Genomic DNA, 12,645 nt, shown 5'->3' with positions numbered 1-12,645 from the left:
CATGGAGAAACAGCCAATCCTTCTTTTTATATCATCCAACAAACTGAAGAGATACAACCTACATCAGATCTGCTGTAATTCCCTCTTCGTTCTCAATCTCCTCTCTCTTCCTCACTCAGAGTACAGATCTACATAGACTCAATACAATTCCCTCATATATAGTGAGGGGTTGCCTTCTAGGGAAAAAAACCCTAAATTAAACATAACTTCTACCGTCAGATCATCCGCCTAATGAACGGCCCATATTGAATAGAAATTACTATACTTTTACAAGGCAATTTTACATCTATTCTTAGCTTCAGGGGTGCCCCCCCTGGACCCCCCCTGCAGCAAATATTTTACGGGCAGCAACGAACTGGGGTCCAATGCGGAAATACCTTTGAATACAGAAGATAATCAAGCTCCACACCCAACAATCTCCCACTTGGAGACTGATTATAGCAACTCCACCACTGCTTCATTTGCTAGACAATGACTCCACTTTGGACCTAGTTGTTTCTCATCTTCTTCATCATACTTGAAGACTAATTGAAATTGAGCAGATTCTCAGTTTCTCCCTAGTTACAACTTTTTTTAACATATCTGTAGGATTCTAGCTAGTGTGTATCTTTTCCAGCTTCAACTGTCCATCTTCCAACGCTGACCGTATGAAATGATACTTGAGCTGTATATGCTTAGTCTTGGAATGAAATTCAGAGTTCTTTGCAAGATGTATGGCACTCTGGCTGTCACTGTATAACCTGCCCAACTCCTGCTTCTTACCCAATTCATCCAGAAACCTTTGTAACCAAATCATTTCTTTACTAGCCTCTTTAGCAGCAACATACTCTGCTTCTGTTGTTGAGATTGCAACAACACTTTGTAGTTTTAAAACCCAACTGACAGTTGTTCCACCTACAGTAAATACATATCCTGTAGTGCTCCTCTTGTTATCTCTATCACCTGCCATATTTGGATCAACATATCCATGTAGAGAAATGTTTGAACCACCAAAGCATAATGCTTGATTTGTGGTACCTCTCAAATACCTGAGAATCCACTTCACCGCCATCCAACGTTCTTTTCCTGGATTGTTCATGTACCTGCTTACAACTCCCACTGCATGTGCAATATCAGGCCTTGTGCAGACCATTACATACATTAAGCTTCCAACTGCTGATGCATATGGAACTTTAGACATATGAGCCATTTCTTCTTGAGTCTTGGGACACGCCTCCTTACTTAATTTGAAATGGCTAGCCAAAGGTATACTAACTGGTTTTACATTCTACATATTAAACCTTTTCAACACCTTTTCTATGTACTCACTTTGAGACAATGTTAATTTGCAATTCTTCCTATCTCTAGTTATTCTCATACCAAGGATTTGTTTTGTAACACCCAAATCCTTCATTGCAAATGAATTTGCCAATTTTCTTTTGAGCACATTTATTTCCTGCATGTTAGACTCTGCAACAAGCATGTCATCTACATACAATAACAATATAATATAGCTGCCATCATTTTTCCTTTTGAGATAACACAATGATCAGAGTGACATCTAGTATAACCTTGTTCAGACATAAACTTGTCAAATTTTAGATACCACTGCCTTGGAGCCTGTTTTAAGCCATACAAGCTCTTCTTTAACTTGCAAACTAGTTTCTCCTTCCCTTTTACCTCATATCCTTGTGGCTGCTACATATATATCTCTTCCTCCAAATCCCCATGGAGAAAGGCTGTCTTTACATCTAATTGCTCAAGATGCAAATATTCAGCTGCTACTAGACTTAGAATAGTTCAGATTAAAGTCATTTTCACAACAGGAGAAAATATCTTATCAAAGTCTATACCCTTTTTCTATGCAAACCCTTTCACCGCAAGTCTAGCTTTATACCTTTTTCTACCTCCATCCTTCCTTCAACTTGTAAACCCATTTATTCTACAATGTTGTTTTACTTGCAGGCAACCTGACTAAGTCCCAAGTCTGGTTATGTGCTAAGGAGTCCATCTATTCTTTCATGGCTTGCTCCCACTTCTTCTTGGTTTCTACTTGCACTGCTTCTTCATAACATTCTGGTTCACCAAAATCAGTCAACAATACATAATATAATGAAGGAGAGTATCGTTCAGGGGGTCTACTTATCCTGGTAGATCTTCTAACACCACTTTCAGGTGTTTTGGGTGCTTGCTGCTTTTGTGGTTGTTGTTCTGGCTGTTGATCATTATGATTTTCAGGGGCCATCACTTTTCTTGTGATATCATCAAGCACTGTGTATTCTCTATTTTATTTTTCCTATTTTTTTTCCTGCAGCTGATCCTTATACAAAACCTTTTCATTGAATATGACATCTCTGCTCCTAATCATTTTGTGTTTTTCATAATCATAAAAGCGATAACCAAAATCATTAACACCATATCTAATAAAGGTACATTTCTTTGATTTTGGCTCAAGCTTTGTTCTATTTTATTTATTAATATGGACAAAGGCTTCACAACCAAAAGTCTTTAAAAAATAGTAGTTTACCTTTTTACCTGTCCATGCCCCCTCTGGAATACCATCATCCAAGGAACTTGAAGGCCCTATGTTTATTAGATAAATAGTAGTATATACAACATTTTCCCAAAATTGTAAAGGAAATCCTACATGCAATCTCATGCACCTTGCATGCTCCATGATTGTCCCGTTCATCCTTTCTGACATGCCATTTTCTTGTGGTGTTCCTGGAACTGTCTTCTCTCTACGAATTCCATTTTCTGAACAATACCTATCAAACTCTTTGCTGCAATATTCACCTCCATTGTCTGATCTGAGACACTTCAACCTTTTTCCTGTCTAATTTTCAACCAAAGATTTCCATTTCTTGAAAGTATCAAATACATCAGATTTATTTTGAATACAATAAATCCAGGTTTTTCTAGTTGCATCATCAATAAAAGTAACATAATAACGAGAGCCACCAAGAGATTATACCTGAGCAGGTCCCAATACATCTGTATGCACAAGCTCTAATTTTTCACTTTTCTTTTCTTTCCCAACTCTAAGGAATCTAACTCTCTTTTGTTTTCCATAAACACAATTCTCACAGAATTTTAAATCAACATGCTTCAAACCTGTCAACAAATTTCTTGAGTGAAGAATCTGCATCCCCTTCTCACTCATGTGCCCGATCCTATGATGCCACAATGCTGTATCTTCTCCTGAAGAGGTTAAAGCATTAACAAAATTAGAAATACCATTGCATAAATACAATGTACCAACCTTTCCTCATTTTGCTATTACTAGGGATCCTTTAGTCACCTTCCAGGTTTTATCTATGAAAGTAGTTACGCAACCTTCACCTCCCAACTGCCCTGTTGAAATCAAATTTTTCTTCAGATCTGGAACATGCCTTACCTCCTTCAATAGCCACTAATTTCCATTTTGTTGTTTTATGAAATCTGTACCCATTCTAATGATTTTACAGGGTTTATCATCACCCAATTGAACCTATCCAAAATATCCTTGAACATAATCATAAAAATGTTTCCTATCAGGTGTGGCATGGAATGAGGCCCTTGAGTCTACCACCCAGGCATCAATAATATTTTCTAATGAAAGAATCAAAGCATCTTGCAACATATCACCTGTTACATTCGCTTCATGATTAGTTTCTTGCTGCAATTCTCCTTCTTTTCCCTTCTGAGACTTGCAGTATTTCTTTAGGTGTCCTTTCTTCCCGCATTTCCAGCACACTATCCCCGATCTAGACTTGGATCTGCCTTTCCTTGATTTTCTGTGATATCCTGGGCTCTTTCCTCTTTCCATTTTTCTTCCCCTAGTCTCTGCAGTCAAAGCATTACTTGATGTCTCGCCGGAGCTTTTCCATTGCATTTCCTCGCTAAGGATTGCACCCACAACATCATCAAAATTTAAAGTACTAGATCCAGAGGTAGAGTTACTAATGGCCATAACTAAACCATTCCAAATTTCTGGCAATGAGAATAGAAATAACAGAGCCCTATCTTCATCATCAAAAGTTACCCCTACAGAACTTAACTGACTTGTAACTGTATTAAAATCATTTAAATGATCAGCAACAGATCCACCTTCTGACATCTTCATATTAAATAAACACTTCATAAGAAATACCTTAATTGAGGCCGAGGTTTTTTCATATAGTTTGGCCAATGTCGACATTAAACCCTCTGTTGTCGTTTCCTTTAAAATATTAAATGCTACCGACGCTGATAGGCACAACTGTATTGTTCCAAGTGATTTTCTGTTGAGAATATCCCATTCCGTGTCTGTCATACTCATCAGCTTCTTTGTCTTTCCACTCAATGGTAGGTACAGATCTCTTTGATACAGATAATCTTCCATCTGCATCTTCCACAGCTGGTAGTTTTGGTCGTTGAATTTTTCGACCCTAAACCTACCATCTTCTGCCATTGCTCCCCCTCGAACCAGGAAACCTTCTCTCCCGTGAGTTTCTCAGCCAAATAGACCTTCGGCTCTGATACCAGTTGCTATAAAATTATATATTACAGAGCAATGGAACACATAAAATATTGCAGAAATATAAACACACAAAATGCATAAAACAAGAGAGACACAGATATACGTTGTTCACCCAGTTTGGGCTACGTCCACAGAGAAACAGCCAGTCCTTCTTTTTATATTATCCAGCAAACTCAAGAGATACAACCTATAGTAGATCCACTGTAACTCCCTCTTCGCTCTCAATCTCCTCTCTCTTCCTCACTCATAATACAAATCTACATAGACGCAATACAATTCCCTCGTATATAGTGAGGGGTTGCCTTCTAGGGCAAAAAACCCTAAATTAAACATAACTTCTACCATCAGATCATCTGCCTAATGAACGGCCCAGATTGACTAGAAATTACTATACTTTTACAAAACTGGGATCCAATGCGGCGATACCTTTGAATACAGAAGATAATGAGGCTCCACACCCAACAATTGCACCCTGAAGATGTCACAAAGCTCCTAGATTGCCTTCCAGCCTACTTGAAGCCTTTCTGACTGTTCACAGTTGCCAGTCACCTGGTTTAGACCCAGTTTTCTTCAATTCCAGGTATTTAAGCCATAATTCACTAAAAAACCCTGTCAATTTCAAAACCAATCACTAAGTTTTCTTGATTAAAATAAAAAAGGAACTCTGGTAACACAAACCCACTGGAAATTGGACCACCATTGCCCTAACAAACTGAAAATTTTCCTCCCCCATTCTCAAATCGAAAAGAACTGAGAATGGCACCCCAATCGCCATGGATGTCAGACCTATTTCCACTCCTCACTTGGACCTAAACCACCTCCCCTTGGTTGATAAAGATTTCCAAATCAAGGACACCTCTGTCCTTGAATCCCCTCTCAAACTGTACTGCTGATATAGAGATCAATACTTGAACCATGCTAATAATAATGGTCTTTGGAAGTCCAATTTTCCCAAGTACCAATTCCCCGAAGTTCACATTTTCCAAGAAATTGTCCATTACTACCATGCAAATTATATCCCCAGTCAAAGAGCAGTGATGTCCCCTAACCAAACCATACTTTTCACCATCACTGTTGAATCAATCAATGAAATGTTGCAACTTTAGCCAAGGCAAAACCTAACCCCTATTTCAATTGGAGACCTATTAGACCAATTCCCCAAGCTTACCACTGCAAAACTTGCTGAGATGTTCCAAACCTTCATCAGGGAGGAAAAGCATATCTGAAAATATCCTCTATATGTGGCTACCATGTTTTCCTCATTTGGTCAGGACATTGTTGCAATGATATCTAGTGTCCTAGGTTACATCACCAGTGAGTATATAGATGAAAGCATCCTGGATTTCATGTCCATCTTCACTCCAGGGTAGCCTCCTACTGTCATTTATGATTATGCCAAGTTTATAGCTGATAGGATGCATGACCAGTTCATTAGAATGAGAAATGAGTGATTCTTCAAGTATTCCTTTGTCTTGTATCACCTTTTTCTATACTACCAAGCAGATAAATTCCCCTTTACTATCCCAAAACTTGACACAAGAGGTCACCCTAAATCAGTAATTTTCTGGACTCCATTAATCCATAAATGCGATTCTCCATATTCATATACAGACTTCATAGACCTATTTGTACATCCCATTGTGACAATGCTACTAGGAAGCCCTCCTCCAAGAATCAGTTCAGATATAAGGAGGATCCTGCAACTCTCAAAGCAGCACAAAGTGGGGGATTGGTACTTGTACCAAAACAACACTGAAATTAGAATTTATGGTTTTGAGCTGGCCCCATATAAACTACCCAAATACCTCCCAATGAGGTTATTTTCTCTGGAGTACTACAGGTAGATAATCAATTCAGATGAGGTGCACTTTGTCAAAGCCAAAAAGAAGGCCCAACTCAGGATCAAAGACCAATTAGGCCCCTTTATTTGTAATAGTAGAGAAGCTGGAAAGGCGGTAAACCAAATCCTTCAGAGACTAAATCTGAAATAGAGCTTCATGTGGAGATATGATCCCTTGGACTTCATCTGCAATAGAAGACAGAGAAACAAGATGGCTTCCTACATTCACCATCGAATCCCTGAAATACAAAAATATGCCAATCAATTGGAATGGGTGGAGAATACTTTAGAAGATAGGGATAGCATTGTAGTTGTTGTGGAAAATAATTTAATTGTTCTAGAGAAACAACTTGATGAGGGTTATTTCCTGCAGGTGCCAGGAGAATCACAGATACAAGAAGAATCACAGGTACAAGAAGAATCAGAAAAATCAGACCTATAAGAGGAACTAGAGAAATTTGAGCCAACATAACAATCAGAGAAGATAGAGAGGCCAGAGGCCGAGTACCCCCCCAGTCTTACAGACTCCTCTAAATGAGGAGAAAAGCCTCAAGAGAAACAGGGAAGGGGCCACTACCTTAGGAAGAGAAACATCATAGGCCTATGCAGAGACAAGCTAGACTAAGAGACAAAAGCTAATCCTGTCTCTGAGCAGGAATATACATAAGAGATAGCTAATGCTACAAGAATAGAAAGAGAAGGAAGCAGACATGCTACTCCCTTTGGAGGCATCCTATAACCTTCCACATCACATACCCAGATATTGGAAAGACAACAAAGTGTGGAGGTATCCTCTTTTAGAATGCCAACGGACAAAGATCAAGACATCATAGAGAGATACAAAGAGATAAAGGCCAGAAATGAGAGGCTAAAAGCCCATACCTATGCACAGTGTTTGAAGATGACCCCTACCTATCAGACAAGGCTTATGTCAACCTATGATGTAAAATAGGGGAAAATGCAGATGACATTTATGAAGCCCACTACTCAGCAACTAAGAAAAGCAACAGACTTTGAAAAGATAGACTGTTGGGCAATTTAATTGCTTAAATTGCTTTCATTAAATTATCAACCAGGGAAACTCGTAAGCTTGTGATGGTGCTAGCAAAATATATGCAGGAGTAGGCAACTAACTCTATGTCTAACTAAATTATTTACGATTCAATATAATATTCAAGGGAAGAGGCTCCTAATTAAGGAGGTCCTGGTTGTCCTTCCCTACAGTGTCATAGAGAAATCATTGATTACATAAAACCAAAAACTTGAAATAAAGACAAGAGAATGAACTTTAATTGTTGTTCATATTCAAATAGAAAGAAAGACTAACTTAGTCCCTTGATTGTCCCCTCATATACTAATCCAAACTAAACTAAGATTCATTCATAAGCATAAGAAATGAAATACTTGAAACGTAGAAGCAAAAGAATGAATTTCAATTATCATGCAAATCAAATGGAGAGAGAGCCTAACTTAGACCCTTGGTTATCCCCTCATATGCTGATAAGATTTTAATTTAAAACTCATTCATCAATCACAAACAAATCCTCAAACATCTAGGCAATTAAATGAAATAAGATCTATTATGAAATAAAATGTTTTTTTCATCCTTTTAGAGTGAGCTCAATTCTCTTAAGAACAAAGTGACAAATTATTCCATTTACTACACTAAGACAACTTATATCTAAAACTATATAATGGAAATTTATGTAAAATGAATCTTTATTCTTTTCCATCATAAGTTGGATACATACTCCAAGAGTCCTCTCCTTTGGAATGGAGGAGGTACTCCTATTTATACAATGGGATGAGATAACAAACTCATAATGATGATCCACTAATCTCTCTTTAGTTCCATACATTTCTCAACCATCTAGACACATAACCCCCTTTTGTCCTTGATCTTCTCCATGAGATCATGATCTTTTCCATGAGGCTTATCTTATCAAATTCCAATTTGATCATTCAAGGCCACATAAAGATGCCCTGGAAGCTTCCTTTGTACCTACACATGTCAACAAACTCATTCTAATTGTTAGGTATAAGTATAAGCATATTATTTTCTAAAGTTTAACCATAAATCCACATTAAAATGTTAAGAATTAATAAACTTTGGAAAAGCATAGTTATAACCCAATAATGAGGTAAATGTAATGATGTGGAGGTGTAATGAAGGTGACATGAAGGTAAAATGTGAAGGTATTGGTGAATAATGGAGTGAGAATAAGGACAATTTTGAAGCCCAACATACCCCCAAACTGAAGGTATTGCATGTCCTCATGCAATCTATTACATTACTTTTTGGTACTTGAGCTTTGGCTTAAACTCTGCATGATATCATTTACTTAACTTTTGCAAAGCATTTTTTTTTATGAACTACAACTTGGTTGGTTCTTGTGTTTCAACCATATTTTGTTTGTTGCATTCAATTTTAATGTATGATCTTTGCATATTGATAATGTGATTTTTATTGCAGAGTATTTTTGTTGGAATGCATCATGGTTGGTTCTTGTGTAACAACCATGATTGTGTTGGCATCCAATTAACTTTTAAATACTTTTGACAAAGCCATTTGTATGCTCATGTAATAGTGAATATATTTTGAAGGTAAGTGGGTTTTAGAATGTGATATATGAATATGGATGTTATATGAATGTGACAAAGTATGTATGTAAATGTATCCTTCCCCTTAAACGGATGGTTTGGGCAGTTATGTGAAATGAGGAAAGGAAGTGAAGTTTTTCCAAAAATTATTATTCTAACTTTTCAAGGAATTTAATGGTTAAAAGTTAGAAAATATCATACCCTAACTTACCCTTCCAAAAATGGATGAGAGTTGTGCACATATGGCTGCAAAAACTGTTGTTCATAGTCTTCTTTACTTGGTTGTGAAAGTGGTGGATGAAATCGAAAAAGTGAATCTTTTATTGTTGTTGCATTTGCTGTTGAATCTGTTGTTGCATCTTCTGCTGAATGTTCGGAATCTTCTGCTAAATGCGGCTAAAAATGTATAAGGCGTGGAAGGTATACAAAATATAGAAGTTACATTTCCCCCTAGCCTTATTTATTGTCTTGTCCTCAAGTGATGACAAACTGAAAAACAATGAAAGGAAATTGGCTTCATCTGCTACAAAATATGGGTCTTCAAGTCTTCAACGCTCGATGGCACAAATCTTACTATGTGATTAAATGTGTCGATGTCGAACATAGCAAGAAGTTATTGACTTAGTGGCCGTTAATGAATGCCCCTAGCCAACACAAGAGCTCCCACCATTGATTCCAATGGGAGTCAGGATGCCTAACACATCTTTGTAGGTACGAATAAATTTGTCGTGGTCGAGTCACCTACAAGATCCAATGAACAAGGGATATTAATGTACTCCCATTTTTCATTGGTAAGAGTACTTGCCATTAAGGCATGCAAGCCTCTAGGTGTTTTTACAAAGTTAATTGGACTCTAGGACTTTGACTCAATGATATCCATAGAAGCAGGGTTTTATTTGTGGAAATGAAGGGGAATGGTAATGACATGGAAAATGACAATAAGCTTGTAAGGAATGGATGTAAGGAAATGCATGGTGTATGAATAAGAACTCTTGCTGTGAAAAATGGATATGGAAAGGTCATGCTTTATGGTTTGACAATTGGTGGAATTCAAAATCTTTTGCAAAAAGGGAGTGGTTGTAGAGTTGGATTTGTCTTTAGAATTTTTCATGAATTTAGTCTTTGGAAGACCAATTTTCGTCACAATGTAATCTCCTTATGATCACTTGATTATTCTGTAACCTGTAAAAAAGTTGGTACGAAGAAGTGTTATCTAGAAGAAATGGCCAGTTTCTTCATGATTCTTACGCAAATTTTCATACTAAATAAAACAAATTAAGGACAGACAAAGTGTTAAAATTGACTTAATCATGATATTAATATCAATCCATTTTTTTAAAATAACCATGAAAAGTAATACTCCCTGTTTGTGTCATATGAAATATGCTCGACAAAAAGATTGGCATTAGAAAGATCTGTTGTGTTCTGCATATTAGTATGTCATATAAAAGTATTCAACAGAAATATGTTATGAGTATAATGCCATCTTAAAGCTATTAAAACAAGATAATCATCATCTATAGAATCCTCCAAATGTTTGATAAATCGATCGTGGAAATTTGTTTCCAAGTGTTCCATTATTTATTTTCAAACCTGCGCGAATTTTGTGAAAAGTGTGTTTGTTTGTTTGTTTGTTTTTTAATTTTTTCTTTTGTACCAACTGTTGCAGTTTCATCCAGTTCTTCTAATTCTCATGATTCTCTCAATTTACATGCCACCAAAGTTTTGTTTTATGCCAAAAACAATCACAAAACACTTAACAATTTTTTTTTTTTTTAACAATGTATTAAGACAATCATATATTATAACAACATAATAAAAAAATCAATAACCAACATAACAATAATCAAATAACAAGAAATTATAACTATATTAATTAATGCAATTATAAAACATATTAATATATTAATATAATTAATATATTAATACAATTTTTATATCAAACATTAATTAATAATTAAATAAAATAATTAACAAACATATACAACAACTTATAAAAAAAAATATAACAAATTACAATTAACAAATATTAATATATACAATGACTTTAAAAATATAAATAACAACAAAATACAATTATAATAATATATTAATATATTAATACAATTAATATATCAATATATTAATTATAATAACAAACATTAAGAAATTACAACAAACATGAAGAAATTATATATAACGAAATCAAAACAAATAAATACAATAACAAAATAAAGCTAAAAATACAAAACGCACAATAAAAAGTGGGATTTGGTGGACTCTTCTCATGGCTCTGGTTGTGAAGGTTAAGTACCAGGGTATCCTTCGGCGTGTAACATTTCAACTCAGGGAAGAATATGTTCCAGAAATAAATTTCGATGTTCTCAAATCCAAAATCCGCGAGCTCTTCAAATTAAATCCTAACGCAGACATTTCCATCACATACACAGATGAAGATGGTGACGTGGTCGCCATGGCAGACGATGGGGATTTCTTAGACGCTGCCCGTTAGGGTTTAAACGCTTTGTGTCTCGACGTTTCATTGGCAACGAAGCCGTCGAATTCTGAGAGATCTTCAGCCCCCGCGCAGTAGAGGTATGAAGGGATGGAACCGTTATTGGAGGCGTTGAGAAAGGTTTCTGATCCTACATATCATTTGAGGGTATTGTCAGAGGTTCCTGTTCTTAATTTTGTGTTCTCATCTCCAGCAGTGGCTGAACTCATGAGGTTGGGTACTGCAAATTTTGGGTCGCTTTTCGATGCCCAATCTCATTCAGGGCAGAACAATTTTTTTATTTTAAACCCAGAACCCCCAATAGAAACACCTTATTTACATGTTTATGCATTGCAGGAAGAAAACCTCAGTCAAGAGCAGTTTTTGTTTTCATAAGCAATTTTATGGCACATGAAGAATAGATTTAAATCAGAAGCTGAAACTAGATAAAAAAAAATTGCAAAATCAAACAATCATATGTGCATGCAATTAATTTATTTCAATATGATGTGAATTTAAATAGAAAATTAAATTGTTGCAGCAAATTGATATCTGAATCTTGCAAATTTTCTTATAATCCATAGAATGCGCAGCTTAATTTTCCAGCGAGAGTATTTTTATTTGAAATAAATCAATAGATTTTCTGATCTTCCCGATCGCACGAAGCGCAGGAAGAGAGCATACTAATCGTTTGATTTGTTTTTATTTATGCAGGGGGGTTTTAAAAAACTGAATTTAAAACTAGCTAAATACTACATCAGAAAACTCAAACTTGAACTCCTTTATGAAGATCCTGGTGTCACCAGGTTTCACAAGTTAGTTTTTCTAAAGAAAAATACTAGTACTGAATTAAATTCCTAATGCCTGATCCCTTAGCACCATCCCCGGCAACGGCGCCAAAATGTTGGGCAATTTAATTGCTTAAATTGCTTTCATTAAATTATCAACCAAGGAAACTCTTAAGCTTGTGATGATGCTAGCAAAATATATGCAGGAGTAGGCAACTAACTCTATGTCTAACTAAATTATTTACGATTCAATATAATATGCAAGGGAAGAGGCTCCTAATTAAGGAGGTCCTAGTTGTCCTTCTCTACAGTGTCATAGAGAAATCATTGATTACATAAAACCAGAAACTTGAGATAAAGACAAGAGAATGAACTTTAATTGTTGTTCAGATTCAAATAGAGAGAAAGACTAACTTAGTCCCTTGATTGTCCCCTCATATAATAATCCAAACTAAACTAAGAT

General features: G+C 36.0%; 1 pseudogene; it reads left to right on the top strand.

Moving 5' to 3' along the window:
• The first annotated feature begins 11,187 nt into the window (after positions 1–11,187).
• Positions 11,188–11,790, top strand: LOC149186481 (uncharacterized; annotated as a pseudogene).
• The last annotated feature ends 855 nt before the right edge of the window (positions 11,791–12,645 follow it).

The sequence above is a fragment of the Pinus tabuliformis genome, chromosome 3_1 (assembly GCF_031772625.1).
Source record: "Pinus tabuliformis cultivar Carrire ecotype Pingquan chromosome 3_1, CPIR1, whole genome shotgun sequence".
NCBI lineage: Eukaryota > Viridiplantae > Streptophyta > Pinopsida > Pinales > Pinaceae > Pinus > Pinus tabuliformis.
The sequence above is the reverse complement of the archived record's forward strand: the minus strand, read 5'-3'. Positions and strand labels throughout refer to the sequence as shown.